This window comes from Dipodomys merriami, unplaced genomic scaffold (assembly GCF_024711535.1).
Source record: "Dipodomys merriami isolate MVZ:Mamm:240054 unplaced genomic scaffold, mDipMer1.0.p SCAF_4, whole genome shotgun sequence".
Classification (NCBI taxonomy): domain Eukaryota; kingdom Metazoa; phylum Chordata; class Mammalia; order Rodentia; family Heteromyidae; genus Dipodomys; species Dipodomys merriami.
Window position 1 is genome coordinate 14,571,693 of NW_027205603.1, and position 17,755 is coordinate 14,589,447.

The window sequence follows — 17,755 nt, forward strand, 5'->3', positions numbered from 1 at the left end:
ATGCCTCATAATTTAACAATGCACTAACAAATCTTCCCAGACTTTCTCTGGTATCTGATGCTTCCCTTGTTATTTTTGCATCTAGTTTTTGAAACTCCAGTCCTCTTTATTCCTTCTTTAAATGTCCCAAAAAAGAAACATCTATGTCTGACTTAAACTTGGACAGTGTATGAGAAATCACTTATTTGGTAGATGGATGTCTGAATAATAGTTTCAATATCAGAAACTTTACAGAAGAAAGCAGATGCACTTCACACTGTGATTGGTTCAAAAAACTTGTCATATGGCATTCAATTCAAATTCATTGATGTATGTAAAATGATCCTAATAATTAGATTCTGTTTGCTTGTCTTTTCTTAATATCACACCTGTTAGTGATGTCCTTAAATGTTTCTGGATTAATAGATTCAATGGATCCAGGTAAAAGTGCACTTTTCATTCAAATGTTATTAACTCATTATATACTTCATAACTAGTAATACTTTAGAAGTATTTTATTTTATAAGTATTTTTATTTTTGAAGAACAGTGCCTTATACATTTGTGTTATTTATTTTTTGCATTAATTTGGTTTTAGAGGTTAGGGGAAAACTACTTCCTAGAATAAGGTAACAATTTGTTGTTCCTATTTATGGTAAGCCCTGGACCAAATTTAGGATCTACCACACCAATCATGTCTAGATTAGATATGGTATATATAAAATACGAAGTCGTAAACCTTTGATTCAAAGCCAAACTAGCAGTTCTATGTGTAAGTACAAGACATGTATTAAACTCAGATACTTTACCAGGCCTGATGAGCAAAGATGATTTCCTTGTCTAGTAACATAAACACAGATGAATGACTCTTCTACTCAGGTGATGCTTTGACATGGAAGGGAGAAATTATTTTACAACCATTGATTTGCATATTTAATGAGAGTGATAACTTTTCAGAATTGTCCAAATTGAAAACTCTCTTTGAAAAGCGGGAGGGAATGGTGCTTTGCTGTTAGAAAAAAAGAGATAGTTTTGGTACTCATAATGCATTTATAAATTTGTTCCCAGACCTCTTGGAACAATAGGACAAAAAGTTTTAGAATTGCCTCTCATCATTTGAGTTGGCAGAAGCTGGAGAAACATAATGATAGAGGACGACAATCATCTGCCTTTCCAGAAATGTGGACAGAATCAGAAAGAGGGTTATGGAGCTGTGCACACGTCTGCACTCATCCTGTCTCAGGATGTGGAACATTTTTAATTTTGAAACTTTATGATAGATCTGGAAGGGGCACTTTCAGCATTAGAAGAAACACCATCCAGATGTGTCTGCCCTCAGAAGACACTCTGTTCTAAATGACAATGCATGGCTCAGAATGCATCGATTTGGGAGAATCCAGAATTATTGGACTATGGTTATGCATGTGTTTATATAAATCTTTTGGGCTGATGTAACTAGGCCCATTGATGAGTTTTCTGGTTATAAACCCACCTTATTCTCAATTCCTGTGTGAAGGCATGTTTGTCTAAAAAGATATCTTTTTCAGCTACGCGAGCTCCTGCGTGGTGGGAATGCTCTCTGGCTAGTGTTCCACAACACTTCTCATGCATCAGAGAGTGTGTTCAGGGCAGAGAGTGTCATTGATTTGTTGCTGAGCACTTTCTTTTCTGCAAGCCTCCTGGTTCAAACACAAGACTGCTACAAAGAGGGACCTTATATCAAACGCTCAGCACTCCTGCACCTTCAGGATTGAGGGTGTGTGCCAATACCTACATGTACAAATAAACACTGAAAGGCAAGTTTATGCAAATAGATATTGATGCGGATATATCTTTGTACCCCATATCTGTATCTCTGTCTCTTAAAATATCTGTCTAGATAGGTAGATTCATTCAACCTACTTATGAAAGGACACCTGCCATCTTTGCCAAGAAGCTAGACACTAATCCACAATGAGTGGCATCCCTTCAGACAAGCATCTTACTGAAGATTTTTCTGAATTGCAATTTTACTTGAACATGATACTTCTAACATGTTATTTCCCTTTACTTCAGTTCTTGTTTCTAGGATAGTTCATTGTGGATTTCTCATGTGTGACTGCTACAGGTAATAAGTGACAGTACTTTGGAAAGAAAAGGATGGAAACTGCTTACTATTTTCTGTTCTTTTGAAGCATTTAACTACCTCACGTGACACCAAACTTTATTTGTCTACTCTGAATCTATATGTGATGTGGGAATAACCTACTATTTACCTTCACCATTCATTGGAACCTTGCTCATAACTGATTCTAATCTTGACAATTTAATTGAATCTAATCAATTATTTTATTTGTTTGCTTTGCTTTTGGCCTGGCAGGAGGTACCTGCTGGAAGTAGAAAGAATGGCAGCATAGTATTAACACAGCAAAAGTGAGGTGACTCTATTGTCTCCAAGAGGAAAATGAAACATAAAACAGAACCTTGGGAGACAAAAACAAAGAAAAACAACAAGAGCACTAATACTGTTCAGACATGTAATTGCATTTATGGAAAACAATAAATCAGCAAGAAGAATAAAAGAGGTAATATAAACAAGTTGTAAGAGGAGAAATGGGAACCTGATTAAGATAAATATACTGTGATAACACCTTAATAATATATGATTGATATTCATTACAAAATAACACTTTGATAACAGAAAGCAAATAAACATGCAAAGTAGGGATTTGGCAGAGTGGCTCAAGGGGTAGAGCATCTGCTTAGCAAATGTGAAGCATTGAGTTCATGTATCAGGACAGCCCAAAACTAACACAAGAAAAATACATTTTTCATTGCTTTTTTATTTCACATACAGAGAAAGTGAGTCTTGGTGGCAACAAGAGAGAGGGATAAAGTAGTACAATTGTATTAGGTATTTTCTTGCTGTTTAAGGGGTGCTTTTGAATTAAACTTTTCAGGAAGGTAGCATATCTCTTACAGTTTGTAGTACCTAGCCTAGTTTGGGATTCTCAGAACTGAGGCTACAGGTAATAAATTGTTACAACATATTTGAAAAGCCCTAGGGAGCAAGTCTGATACAGAATAGAGAAATAGATGAGGACAGAACCTTAGCACAGGTATTCTCATCCACGAGACATGAGCAGTGGGTTTCTTCACTCTATAGGAGCACCTGGCATGTGTCTCAGGATACGCTCACTCATTCATGGAAACACAGTGAAATATTTATTCAACTTTTTCTTTACCCCTTGGGTCAAGAGGTTGTTGGCAGCCATAATTTCCAGTCATAATGCAAAATGATTTTCACAGGGAAGCTACACCACAAAGTCAAGAGAAAAGAAAGGGGGTGTGTGTTGGGCGAGGGGAGATTTAAGGCAACTATAAGGATGGATGTGCTCACAGATTTAATACAGCAATAATAAGTGGGAGAAAAGAATAACTGAGGCCCAGGGGATTTGCGGGGTGTTTAGGAATGCTACCCATTCAGTAAAATATGCTCACCAGCAAGGAAGGGAGAGAAGTAGGTCTAGGGAGAAGAGAAAGGAGGAATATGATGGAGTAGCAGCACAGCCTCAGTCAAGTTCATGAATGCTGTGCTTATAAGATAGAGATTTTGACAGATGCCGAATTTACCAGTTCTTTATGAGGAATGTATACATCTGAATTTTGCGATGAGGCTTAGTAACAGGCTTTGACAGGCTTGAAGAGGCAACAGGAGTAAAAAAAATTCCTATAGTACAATGAGTCATTCAAAGTGAAATGGAAAAATGGAAAATTAATGAGAGCAATTTTCAAATAAGGGCATTCATTATCGTGCCGTGTGTATGCTTTGAATTAGAATAGGAGGCAACAGGAGAACAAAGGGATCTGAAGGGTGCTCTTCAGCTTTTAATTGTTTGTGAGATCTCACCTCCGTAGTACATGCACAGTCATCTTTAAAAGTTATCCCTGGCGTCACTTACAACGCATCTTAGATGGTGAGATGAGGAAGTTGTGGAGAGATCCTGGCATGATAAACCCCACTTTCATTTCAATAGCCTGTGAAAGAAGCAAAAGCAAAACCATTCACCATCAAGGGAGGAAAGAATAAAAGGCTTTCTTCCATGTAAATGTTCAGGGATAACATAAATTAAAAAACAATAGGGTCATGAAAGAATCATGTCATTGATGATAATATGAAAATGCCAGCAGTATACACTTTGAAGGATAAGGAAAATTTGGGAAACTGGAAAATAATTGAAAATAATATAACATGCCACAGGGCACTACTCTGTGAGTTTGGCTTTCAGATAAATTACAACCCTGTTCTCTCTTAAGAAGCTATTTATTATCTTATCAATATAAGATACAATAAGGGCAAGACATGAGACACATACAAAATTATTAAAAAAATGTAGTAATAGACAGCAATAAAAACAACATAAATTACTCTCACGATACACAAGGCTATAAGAAATGATACCTGCTACTGCTTTTGCTTTTGTTTTATCTCACATCTATCATTGTCAATCATTTAAATAGCTCAGCGTGTTTTGCATATTTTATTTGGCTTAGACCTACATTTATACAAATGATATTAACCCTACTACATGACCCAAAACAATAACAAATTGTTTATGATATTGCAGCTCCTTAAGTCAGTCACTTAAGTTATAGCAGGTAAGAGATGGACTTGGAATTTAAAAGGAATTACTGGACAGTTACATGGGGAATTTAAAACTCAGTGAGGTTCTCTCAGGGCTGTGCAAGTTTGAATGCACTCCTAGGAAAGTTCTAGGATAAGAGAGCACCTGACTATTAATCCCTGCTTTACCATGACTTGGCAGGAAGAGAATGCAAAGCCTGTTTTGTAATATTTTTGAAGTTTAAAGGTATAATTTCTCACACAGATCCTGAGCCAAGGTAGAAGACAAATATGACATCTTGATAAAAAATATCTCCTGATATATTATTGTATATGGTTGAAATACATAAAACCAAGAATGATACCAGAGACAGATTGAAGAAAATCAAAACTACATTTAAAAATATCAAGTAACTCATAGATGTAAACTGTAGGAAACACAAATGCCACAGAACCAATCTAGAAAGTCACGAAACACAAAAATTATTAAGGTACCTTATAATGAAAATCTGGAATCAGAGTTTCAGTAATATATTTAAATCATCTACTTTTGAGAGCAATAACAATAAAAAGAGGCACTCAAACAGGAAAATACAAGAAAGAGGGGGGAAGTCAAGAATATTTCAGAGGGCTCCTAGATTTGGGACTCAATACAAAGAAATTTTGACATCTATTAGAAACAAGTTCAAAGAAGCTGCTAGGTGTCAATGGCTCACGTCTTAATCCTAGCTACTAAATTTGGAGGCTAAAATTTGGAGGATTGTGATTTGAAAGCCATCCCGGAAAAATCCAGGAGCGTCTGTCTCCAAAACAACCAGCAAAAGACAGATCTGGAGATGACTCAAGTGCAAGAGCTCGTGGAAGGTCTTGAGTTCCAAGCCCTGTATTGTCAAAAAAAATTTTAGTCTCAGTTATTCTACCATAGTGACGAGAAGTGAACTATGAAATCCTTTCTTTGTTGGTTCATAGTCCATCACTTTTGTTTTTAATGATCAATTTTGTGTAGATGATGATTTTGTTTATTTTGCTCATAAATAAAGCATCTGATATTTGGCTTTTTGAGACTGGCATATCTCAACATGATCTCCAGTTTCATTTGCTTCTCTGCAAAAGACATAACCACATTCTTCTTTATGGCTAGATTATACTCTATTGTGCATATATTCCAGTTTTTAATCCATCCATCAACTGTTGGGCACCTAAGCTGCTGTAATTACTTTTTTCAGCTTTTTCTTTTTTCTTATGTATGTTTTTTATAGTAAAAATGCTGTACAGAGGGGTTACAGTTACATGAGCAAGGTAATAAGTACATTTCCTATTGAGCATGGTTGCCTCCTCATTTGTTTTCCCCCTACCATCCCTTCCCTACCACCTCCACAACTACACCCCTACCACCACCACCCCTTCACCGAAGTTGTAAAGTTTGTTTTCAACATAGTGTTTTATACATCTCATTGTTACAATGAGTCAACCTGTATCCTTATTTAAGCATTTTGTTTTTTCCATTCCCCTCCCCTCCCTGAATTAGCGAAGTGTATATATAAGACATCAAATACAGTGCAAACAGGTGTTATACTGTGGGGATGTTTTCCTTGCTGGTAGGTAAGTCCTCTGAAAAGAAAGTGTAGGGATCATTTATTACCAAAGACCCGATTATTACTACTGCATTAGTTTTTGCTAAACAGTTGAACACAATTGTCAAGACCAGATATCTTTCAGCAGAGATCAGCTAAAAAAATAAGATACTTTAGATAAAAATCAAGGAGTATTTTACCTTATTTGTGTGTCTGCCAGTATTTGTGCTTGGATTTGAACTCTGGGCCTTCCTCTCTCTTTCTCTCTGCTCTTTTGCTTGTATCTGGTCTTTACTATTTGAGCCACACCTCCATAGTGCTTTTTGTTGATTAATTAGAAAGAAGTATGTGGAGAAATTGCTTACCTTCTGAGTAGCTAGAATTGACATATCTTTTCTCCAAAAAGTAGAACAATATGACATTTTCAGAAATTCATTCACAATTTGTAATGCATTAAAAGGAAATATCAGAATGTATTTTCTTATTTTCCAAACTCCTTGAAAATATATGGCAATAGTTCATTTCTTTATATTCTCTAGCAAGATAACATAAAAGCAATTGACTAATGCAGAGGGTAGAGAGCCCCAGAGACAGAGATACATATGAGTCAGACTGTGTACCATAAATGTCACACAAAGGCTTAACAGGTAGAAACAAAAATTTTCTATGTTTAATTATGCCTCAAATTTAAACTATGAAAATACTGTTTATGTTACTGGACAGCCAGAAATAATAAAAGGATTTCTGCAGTACAGCAAAATAATTCTACAATCTGTTTTTATTATTGTCCCTTTTCTAGGGGAAGTTACAAGCTAGAAAGAGCAACATTTTTAAAATAACTTTTATTGCTTAAGGAGATGTTTTATTTTTAAAAAAGAAGTGGAATTAATAAAGATTAATTCAGATTCATGTTTATTTCCAAAAGTAATTTGTATAACAATATATTATTATAGATGAGTTAGAGGAATAATAATTCCAAATAAACTCTACTAAAAAGTCATAGTAATGAAAACAGCTTGTTCCTGGCATAAAAATAGGTCTGAGGACCACTGGAACATAGTAGAAGACCCAGCAGTAAACCAACATATCTATAGCCATTTAATATTTGATAAGGGTGCCAAAAACATAGGGTGGAAGAAAACATCTTCAACAAATAGTGCTGGCAAAATTGGATATCCACATGCAGAAAACTGAAACAAGATCCTCATATATCACCTTGCACTGACATCCATTCAAAATGGACCAAAAACCTCATATAAGACTGGGGATTATGAAATTATAATAGGAAGGGATATAAAGAATACAAGGCTCTTAGGCACAGGTCAAAAATTTCTAGGTAAAGATCCAGAAACAAGAAATCAAAGAAAGAACTGATAAATGGGACAGCATCAAACTTGAATGTTTCTGCACAGCAAAGGACATACATAGCTAACAAGTTAAATAGAAAGATCACAGAGTGGGAGAAGATTTTTACTAGCTATGCATTTGATAAAGGCCTAATATCCAAAATATACTTAGAGCTCACAAAATTAAACCATTAAAGAAGAAATGGTCAGCCAGGTGCCGATGGCTCACACCTATAATCCTAGGTACTCAGGCAGCTGAGATCTGAGGATCATGGTTCAAAGCCAGCCTAGGAAGTCATGAGACTATTATCTCCAATTACCTACCAGAAAACCAGAAGTGGCACTGTGGTTTAAGAGGTAGAGCACTAGCCTTGAGCTTAAGAGCTGAGCAACAGCACCCAGGCCCAGAGTTCAAGTCTCATGATGGACAAAAAAAAAAAAGAAAAAGAAAAAGAACAGTCAAAGAAACAACCTAATTAATAAATATGCTAATGAATTAAAGAGACTTCTCAGATAAAGAAGTAAAAATCACCAATAGACAAATGAAGAAATATTCAATATTTCTGGCCATAAAGGAAATGCAAATCAAACAACAATGAGATTCCACTTCATCTAGTTAGAATGGTCAATATCAAGCAAACTAACAATAACAAATGGTGGCTAGGATGTGGCCAACAGGAAACTCTATAGCCCGGTTGGTGGGAGTGTAAGCTGGTTCAACCATTCTGGAAAGTAGTATGGAAATTCCTCAAATGATTAAACAAAGCTATAGTAAAGCCATCAGCACAACCATGTTTGTTGTAGCACTATTCACTATTCCCAAGATATGGAATCAGCCCAGATGCCTCTAAATGGATGAATGGATCAAGAAAATGTAATAGATAGATAACATACAAATATCCATACATATATTTGTATATATGTATATATAATGTGTACATACGTATGTATGCATAAATAACGTATGTATAATATTATATATATATATGGATGGAATGGAAATCTACTCATTCATTAGAAAGAATATTTCCCCATTCATAAAGAAATGGAAAGGCTTGAAAACAAGTGTAGAGAGCTTATAAGTCACAGTTGCTTTTATGATTCGCAAACATCTTTAAATGACATTGGTACACATGAGAATTTTTATATTTCATCAAGCTGCTAGTAGTGCATACCTGGGAAGCTCTTTTTTTTCTGAGAAGACCACATGGGAACAACCAAATCTATCAGTTGTCAACACAGGCAAAGTGCCTAGAGCTTCATTCTCTTATTTATGACAGTGCCGATAACTTGATTCTTAGTACTAATTTATTGTAAATATATATACTTCCCAAACAAGTATAGTTTCCACTGATCTGAGTAGCATCTCAGTGTTGTTTATTTCTGTCAATACAAAACCAAAATGTTCCTTAAAAGTTCTAGTCTTAGTGAATACAGTTGTCAGGTTATTACTTGCTATAATAATTTTTGGTATGAAAAGTGCATTGCTCAAACTGAGTAGTCATGAGTTCAAATTAAGCAGGTTCCTTGTCCCAGGCTAATTAAACCATCTCAGCTTATTCCCTTATCATTAATTGTAACAGCTAACCTATAGTGCACTTATAGAAATTCAATCTCACAGAATGCTGCGAGAGAACATGGCAAACACACTGTCTCACTTGATTGCTCTTCCAATTCCCTTTTCCTCACAGTTTTCCCTAATACCTGGCAATTCTGCATTCCCCTTAGGTTTGTAAATTAGACTTGCTAAACATGAGCTGGAAATAGCGGGAAGTTTTTTAGTAGAAAATGCAACGAATGGGATGAGTTGATATTCCACAGCAATCCTGAAATCAGTCAACCACATACAGATTCATGATCACTGATTAGAGCTCTGGAGAGGCCTAAGTTCATTACTTAGGCCTCAGCCCACAGTATCTGGCCTGTTTTGAAAACACAGGACTCCCTCATTCCTTCCTGAAAGGAAATAGATCAAAGTAGATGTAAAAGCAAATCAAAGCAAAACAAAACAAAAAACAAACAAGAATTGCTTTCAATCAACCATAAGGTTTGTTCTGAACTGAAAAACAATGTCTGGAAAAATTGAGCAAAAATCTAGTCTATTTGTCTTACTTTTAAACAGAAAGAAAGAAATATTTATGTGTGTAGGTACACACACACACACACACACACACTCACACACACACACACACACACACACACACACACACACACACACCCCACTCATGCACAGCACTAGGAAGTCTCTTGAAGCTAAATATACAATTTTGTCTCCTGAGGTAACTAATCCACGAATCTCCATGCTAATAATATATAATCAACTCTCTGGAAAGGTTTAAAAGTAAAAGAAATATAAACAAAGCTTTTTACTCACCCCTAATTCAATTCTTGGTTAGCCAGCAGTACTCCATGGTCTATGGTTATTTTCCACGTGTGTTTTCATTTCAAAGATGCCAGCTGGAGCCAGTTCTCATCTGAGAATTATAGCATCTGTCCCAGTGGAGAATAAAAGCATGCCACTTTAAATTTTAGTGCAGGGCCAACGAAATGTCAGATTCCTGCCTCTTTACAAATAGCACACATTATATTTGACCTGAACACATCCCATCAACTCATGTTCATGAGAAAATTACACTTTGGATTTACTTGATTCCTGTTCTTTATCCAATTTCTTAACATGAAAAGGCAATTTGATTTTCTCAATGGTCTACTGTTTAAATATCATACTGAACACCAGCATGCTAATATCTGGAATGTCTGATGATATTTTATTGAAATGCCAGCCCCAATAGTCCACTTGCCCTGCCTTCACTACAGAATAATTGCAACCTAATCAATTTTAAATACTTATACTAGGTCTCTTTTAAAATGTGTTGCACTTCTGGGTTGATATACTTTAAGTTAGATTAAGTAAGTTATTTTCTCTTCAGAAGTTTTCAGACCTGAACACATACCAGTTGTATGAATTACTCTCTCTATCCCACTGACTTTCCACACATATTGCACATATACCCATGATCTAGTTCTGTGAAAGAGATGGGGGTATTTTTAACTTTTAACCAGCCTTTGCAGAATGCAAACGGGCTTCTAAATTCTTAACTGATTTGGTTCTGATCTTGTCTCCATTTTTTGATCAATTTTCCTTCATTGTCTCTGTAAAAGATAATTTTCCCCCTTATTGTATCAATGAAGGAGAGAATTCATCTCTTTGTGTTCTCATATTAAATATAATCTGATTGACATGTACAGGTCTAGAGGAAATCCTTGCCTAGTATATTTATATTAGCATTCATCTGAGTCCTGGTAGAAAAACAATAATCTTCTATTAAGAATGAACAATGAAAAAAGTTAAAAATAAATAGATGAGCACAAATACAAAATAAGTATGATGTTAGCTTAGAATAGCCACAGATAGAAGGGGTCATTTGAGTTTGGTCTAGGGAGTGAATATTGTTTGATTTTCATAGGGATTGTGCTTTATCTAAAGAAGGAAGAAGACATCTAGGGAGAAGAATTGTATAAAGAGATGTCTAGTTATGCTTAAGGACTTTATTGGTCATATGCTTATTCTCCTGTACAGCATCTAGATACGATGTGTGTATTTTTTATATATATGTGTGTGTGTGTGTGTGTGTGTGTGTGTGTGTGTGTGTGTGTGTGTGTTATATTCTATATTCTATGTAGAATATATATTATACCCATATAATACATATATGATATATAATAATATACATATAATATATAACATATACTATACAAACAATAATATATAATAACAAATATATATTATATAATAATATAACAATATTATATATATATATATATATCATGACAGTTATTTTTGACCTGTTTGTGTAGACAAGGGGAAGTAGGGAGTGGGAAGTTGGAGATAGAATGATGGAGGTAAATAATATTGAAATATGTTGCATCTATATATAGAGATAACATGGGAAACTTTACTTCATTGACTTATATTAGTTAATAGAGGTGTGTGTGTGGGGGAGGGGTTCACTGTTAAATCATGACACATTTGCCCAGTATTCCAGTGGATTTCACCCCCTCCATCACACTCTCTGTACCCTTTCCACTAAGAAATAGTGTCCCAGCAGGAAGAAAATCATCCTTTTAAGGATTTCAAGGAGCTGAATGTGTGGATGAGAAGCAGAGCACCTAGGTTAAACTATAACATTGCCTATATATATATATATATATATATATATATATATATATACATATACACACATACATATACACGTATATATATATATATGAATTTTGACAATTGATAATACTAATTCAATGACAACATATTACTAAATGTTATTACACATAAAATAAAGTATTTTCTTCTTATATGTGTTTATACTGTCTGTATTTTAAGTTAGCAATGTACATACAAATCACATAAAATTGAGGTTTTTTTCCCAAGCATTAGCAAACGAAATAATTAAATATGATTTTAAGTTTTAAAATAAAGCCATTTGAATTATATATAGATATGTATATGTGTACATACACACATGGATACATGTATGCATAAATGTATACTTATGTATATGCACAAGTACTTTGTGGGTTTTTTCCCCTCTATTTTAAGATTTTAATAACATTGTCTTTAATTGCTGTGTGTGATGTAATGAATTGAAACAGAAACTTTTACATTAATAAAACACATTTTGATTTTATAATAATATTGATAAGATTACAATGTATTAAATGTTTATCATATGTACAAGCCTTTACTCTTTGTTCTAAAAATTATTATCAAATTACACTCAGAGTATCCATAATAAGGATAACTATTTTAAAAAATTATTTTTAGACTTAATAAGTATAATTATTGAAATTAATGAATAGTCAAAAGAACAGTATTTGTAGAGAAGACCATTGAGCCCCAAGGGACTGCAGGAACGTGTCCAGTGCGCTGTGAATCCCATGGCAGATGGTCGGGTGCAGGTGGGCTGCTTTCTCCTGCAGGGTGACTCTTGTCAGTTTTAGGCAACACCCAGGCTTGGCTGGGGAAAGGTATGGTTGCAAGCAAGGACAATATGGAACAGGACTTCTCATACTGTTACTTGATTTCTTCCCCTATGCTCTGCTTCTGGTGGCTCAGTGATAAACTGCGCACATGCACGTGTATGCTCTCCCAGGACCTTTCATGTCTCATATTGCTCAGGAACGAGATTCTCAGCAAAGCAAACTACCTGTGACAATTGTCTCAATCAATAGGATCTAGGGTAGTTCTCTAAACTCCATTCTATGTGTCTATGTGAATTTAGTACCTACATATACAAACTGTATCAACACACATATATATACACACATGAGCATGTATATATATATATATATGCATATATATGCATGTATATACATGTAACATTTCCTAAAATTTCACTTTTCTGAATGAAGTTGTTAATTATTCTCTTTTATTTCCTAAACTATACATTTACTAGAGTATACTAAAGTTCAATTGTGAGGGCTATAAATTGGCTGTAACCCAATAAATAAGTGCATAAAATTAATTGCCTTTAATCATTTGTAACACAAAGCATTTTTATTGTCCTTGTGGCTAGTGTTATAATTTTCTTTTTTCTCCTTTGGATACAGTTGATGCCAAAAGTCAGTTTTCACTTCTCTGACAGTGACGAAGCAGGGTTAGTTACCTCTAGGATATACTCCACAGTCCTTCTGCTGTTACACAGATGACTGGATATTTTAATGGCAGTTAAGACTAAGGGTCCAGGGCACAGCTAGTAAAAAGAAAAAAAATGACACAAATAGAAGATAATCATTTTTAGAAACACTATGGCTGTGGGGGCAAAAACCCTAAAAGGATGGATGACTGACTTTTTTATTTCAGAGTTCTTTCTGAAATGATTACCTTCAGAGCCACGAGATGCTTTTGTTTTTTAATGTGTTGTGTTGGTTTCAAGATGGTACCGGAGCCTGGTGTTAATTACAAATGGCATGCCTCCTTTGTTTATTGTAACATATGCTTGGTGGATGTTACATACTGTGTATCCTTCTCATAAAACATCAGATGCTTCGAGGGAGAAAAGGGGCTTGAATTTATCTTTAATGATGAAAAGTTCACCTCTTGCAAGAAAGGCTCTCTAAGAGCTGGATCGAGTATTTGATTTTTCACTAAACTACAAAATGAAAACCATTTTTAACAAATGCTGTTGTTAGAGCCAACTGAACAAGGACTTTCAGAGGACTTTGTATTATTGCTTAAAGTCCAATTTGCCATCACTTAACTTGTCACCTTAGGTGTTTTATCTATTGATTGGACATCAATATTTAATTCTCTTTTTTTCTGAAGAAATCACATCTCAACATCATCTACCCTCTTGAGTACTTTTTAAAAAAAGATCAAATTCTACTCTTTATATTTAGGATATAAGATTTTAAGATTTTTGCTTAGTTGGTCAGGGTTCTTCTTTCTAAGATATATTTTCTCTTGATTGCTATTTGGGAATTGTATACAAGTTTAGCTTTTCTATTCACCTTTATTTTAACCTCTATTTTATAAAAGATCATAAAGCAATTTCTGTTGCTCATCTCAAACATCAAAATATATCTGCTTTACCATGCTTTGTTTCTATGCCACTGGCTCTCGGTTTCTACTAAATATCTGTTGTCTCATATTTTCAGCTGATTGGATAAGAAGCAGTCACGTCTTATTGCTAGCAAATCTATCTATCTATCTATCTATCTATCTATCTATCTATCTATCTATCTATCTATCTATCTATCTACCTACCTGCATACCTACTACCTTCTTCCAACTTATTTGTCTATCATCTATCTACTTACCTCTATCTCTCTTTATTTCTATCTCTACCTATATATCCATACAGTTTTTTATTTTGAATTTTTTATGTTTTTTATTGTAAAAATAGTGTACAGTGGGTTACAGTTACACGAGTAAGGTAATGAGTCCATTTCCTATCGAGCATTATTGCCTCCTCCTTTGTTTTTCCCCTACCATCCTTTCCCTCCCCACCTCCCCAACTCCCTGCTCCTCGCCCAACTTGTAAGGTTTGTTTTCAACATAGTGTTTTATACATTGCATTGTTACAATGGGTCAACCTGTATCTTTATTTAAGCATTTTGTTATTTCCTTTCCCCTCTCCAAATTAGAAAAATGTATATACAAGATGCATAGCACCAAAATCAAACAGTGAAAACAGGGGTTATACTGTGGGGAAGAACATACAAGAGAAACAAAAAAAAAATCTCATAGTACATTTTAGATACGTTAAAAAAACAATAGCAAGAAAGAAAAAATGTGTCTCTATCTTGGGGTTCATTTCATTTAACATCATCTTACATAGCTTTTGACCTTTTTTGGTTGTCCTCGACTAGTTATTGCAAATAAGGGAAACCATGGGACCTATATTTCCTTGTTCCTGTCTTACTTCACTTAGTATAATTTTTTCTATATAGTTTTGAGAAGGAAATGGAGCTACCATATCTTTTATAGATGCAAGACACACTCAACCCATTTTATGCATGTAGTTTGAGGAATGGTTTCCATATCATGACCACTACTAAACAACAAACACAAGATAATTGTTTTCCTTAAAACTGCCTTCCCTGTAAAGCACCTTTCCCATTACCTCTAATGTAAGCCTCTGAGCCAGTGCTGATATTTGTTCTTCCTGTCAGTATAGATTTCACTTGTCCTATCCAGGATTTTCTGCTGCTAGTTCAACTTAAAAAGTATTATTATGTCTTGAAAGTTAGTCCTTCCAAAAAGTATTTGTGATATCCATTTATAAAGGTCTTTGCTGTGATAGCTCTTTTCGTGTGCTGATTACTTCATAGGGTGACTATTACAGGATTTTATTATCTATCCTCTATTAATGGGCATTCATTTCCAAATTTTGCCTATTATGAACATAGATTGCATGAGCACTGGAGTATATATGTTTGTAATGTACACTTCTTCTTGTGAAAAACTAGTTTGTGGGGGGATTTCTAAATTGTAATTTAAAATTAGATTTAACCTGATTTAAAAAGAAATTCTATGTTTTTGCACTGGCTGTATGATTTTGATCTCTTCTCTTGCATATGAGAGCATATCTCCTCATCCCCATTCAGAACTGCTGCTGTTCTTGCTCTTAGACTTCGCTGTGGGTATGGATGGCTTCCTTATTGGGTTTCAAGGCAGACTGAGGATTGGAATTGGTCATTACAAAATAATTCAAGAAAGTGGTGCAAAAATATTTGTGTAATTGGATTTACTTTTGTTTCTAATATACTTATCACTATAAGAAAAACCCAGCTTAATTTTTTGGTCCAAGAAAGAGGACAAATAACAGGTATGGTGGAGCCAAATATTTGATATTTGTGTCTGAACAGACTAGACAGTAAGACATGATATAAATTGATATGAACATCAAAGTCTAGTGATTGGTGCACATTTGAAACTTCCTCTAAAAATATAGCATGCTTAAGGTGGGGCCTGGGTGTAAATGCCTAAATTCCCAGCTATTCCAGTAGTGGTGGGAAAAGAACTCAAGTGCAAGGGTACCCCAAGGAAGGTTAACACTGTTCCGGAAAACAAAGTACAAACAAAAGAGCTGGGGAATTAATTGTGGTAAATTGCCACATGAGAACACAGATCCCATCCTCATCAACACACAGAAAACATTAATAAATGAATACAATTAAAAGCAATGTGCCAAAGACAGCTTCAAAATTTCCTTTATTTTTTTCAAAATCTCATTTTTAAGAAACATATCCCTAAAATATTCCTGATGCAGCAAGGCATCTGAACTTCCATCTGTGCTCTGATTGTGTTGGTATACATTTGGGGGTACGAGCAAATGTTTAGGGTTTGGTTTCAGAGTGAAATATTTAAGACATTTCACATGGATTTAGATACCAGTTTGGGACAAAAGTGATTCTATGCCTAATTTCTAAGCATATCTGAAATGACCACATTGTGATTCAATAATTTAACGTATATCCAGGCCTCTGGACTTCCCTGTTGATTGAAAATGTCACCCCAAAGATATCATGTATGGTGGGCACATAGGAGCTGGTGGCTGACATGCTGGTATTTACTTATGAAAACCAATTTACTTGAGGAATAAATAGGGTCTCATTTAATTTAAGTGGAACAGCAAAACATGGTCTAGCAATTTTTTTCTGACTACAGCTTCCATCTCCTGAAATCTAAAAATAAGAATTGCATTTCATCTGTGAAAGAAGGCATTAGACTAGAGGAAGCTGGGATTTTCAATTTGTATGCATGCTAAGTCTTCACTTCATCCTATAACTATAATTGAAAGTCTTTTATATGGTAAATTCGGAATAATTATCAAACCCAAATACAGTAAATATAGCAACCAGTGAATTTTTAGGAAAACAAAAGTTTAATTTTCAGTTTTTAATGATAGAGTTATTATTTGGCTTTTATGGTGAAAACTTTAAATGTCTCCAGTGAGAGACAAAAACTGTGTTCTCGCTGCAGTGTTTTATGTTTTTTGCCCCTTGGAAAGATGCAGTGGTTCTTTCAAAACAGGAGACATACAGATAACATGTTGGACTTAATAGGTGATTATTTTCTCTTGATAACAAATCGAGGATAATTTTAGAGAGAGAAGTTTCTTTTCTGTCCACTTATCAGTTTTCCCTGCGTGTCAACCTTCCATTTTATTTTCTTATTTTGTCCTGTCTAGCTGGAAATTTTTTTAAATGACTTTATCTAAAGGTCAGCTACCTTTGCAAGCCAATTTAATTTTATCTATGGAGTTTTGTGACTTGGGCTGGGATTAGTGATAGTTAAAGATAAGCATAATGTCAGAAGTACTTATAACTTGGTGGTCAGGAAATCTTGCTTGATAACCAGTGAGGATTTACAGGGAGCCAGCCATGGAGCCCTTAATGAGTTCATCTCTAAACCTCACTTTCAAGGGGGTGCAGAGACAGGAAGAGAAAGGGAAGTCACCTACGAATGAAAAATGGGCTCCTCTTCCATCAAGGTCTATCAGAATCTGATTAAGGAAATCACAAGTGAATATAATAATGTTATTTGTCTATCAGAAGGGCACTTACTTGAAGATTTTCACTGGGGAGAAGGAGTTAAAAAGAAAATAAAAGAACTAAACAAGAACCCCCAGAAGCAAATCTTTTAATGGATCCCCAAGAACAGGTTTTAATATTCCAAAATGGTTGGCAATGAATTCTCCATGATAGAATGGATTCTTCAGATTATTTAGTGTAGACATGGACACGTGATGA